This window comes from Octodon degus, unplaced genomic scaffold, assembly GCF_000260255.1.
Source record: "Octodon degus isolate 3935 unplaced genomic scaffold, OctDeg1.0 scaffold00032, whole genome shotgun sequence".
Taxonomy (NCBI): Eukaryota; Metazoa; Chordata; class Mammalia; order Rodentia; family Octodontidae; genus Octodon; species Octodon degus.
This window is the reverse complement of record NW_004524608.1, coordinates 4783475-4784695: the sequence shown is the minus strand read 5'-3', so window position 1 is coordinate 4784695 and position 1221 is coordinate 4783475.

The window sequence follows — 1221 nt, the reverse complement described above, 5'->3', positions numbered from 1 at the left end:
TTAGGTCTGGCTGCTGTGCTCAGCTCCTTCCTGCTGCGGACCTGGGCTAGGACTGGGTCTGGGGGTTCCCGGAAGTCGGCAGCAATTTCGGACCTGGGCTAGGACTGGGTCTGGGGGCTCCTGGAACTCGGCAGTGATAAAAACTCTTCAGAAAATCAGAATCAATGGTTTTTGTCTCAATTTGATAAGAGCCAGGTATTATAAACCACCATCCAACATCGTAGTGCCTAATGGACAAGATCAGAAAATTTTAACCCTAAAATCAGGAACAAGAAAAGAATGAGCATCATCTCCACTCTTAATCAAAGTAGTTCTGGAAACCTTTGACAGACTAAATAGACAAGAGAGAGAAATAAAAGAATAAAAATAGGAAAAAAAGAAGTTATCATTATTGGCTAATGACATGATATTCTCTACATAAAATCAAAACCTCTACTAAAAGACTTCAAGATTTAATAAGCAAATTCAATAACATACTTTGATCCAAATTCAACACTTAAAACTCAGTAGAATTCTGTACATAAACAAAACCTATGTAGAGAGAAAAATTAGGGAAATACCTTTTACATTAACTTCCAAAAACTGAAAAATCTAGGGAATACTTTAATGAAGGATGTAAAAGACCTCTATATTAAAAAATACCTTGCTCTAAAAAAGGAGATTGACAGATTAAATGCAATTCCAATAAAAATTCCAACAGCTTATCATACAGCACTAGACAAAATAATCCTAAAGTTCTTTTGGAATAAGAAAAATCCTAGAATATCAAGGATAATTCAAGTCATAAAGACAAGGAAGGAGGCATCACAATTCATGATTCGAAGTTGTAGCACAAAGCCACTGTTACAAAATCTTCATGGTACTCACAAAAACCAGAAATGAGGATCAGTGGAACAGATTAGAAGATGCAGACACAACTACAAACATACAGCCACCTTATATTTGACAAAGGGACCAAAAAATTCCCTGGAAGAAAAATGGCCTCTTTAACAAATGGTGCTACTAAAACTAGCTTTGCACATGCTGAAGACTGAAATTGGACCAATATCTTTCACTATTAAATAAACTAAATTGAAAATGGTTCAAAGATTTAAATATTAAAACAAGCATCTACAATATATGAACAGCAATAGAATACACATCTGTGACAAAGGTAAACAAAAAAGGTGGATATAGGTGAAGAACCATTTTGTAGTGTGTATGTGTGTGTGTGTATATATA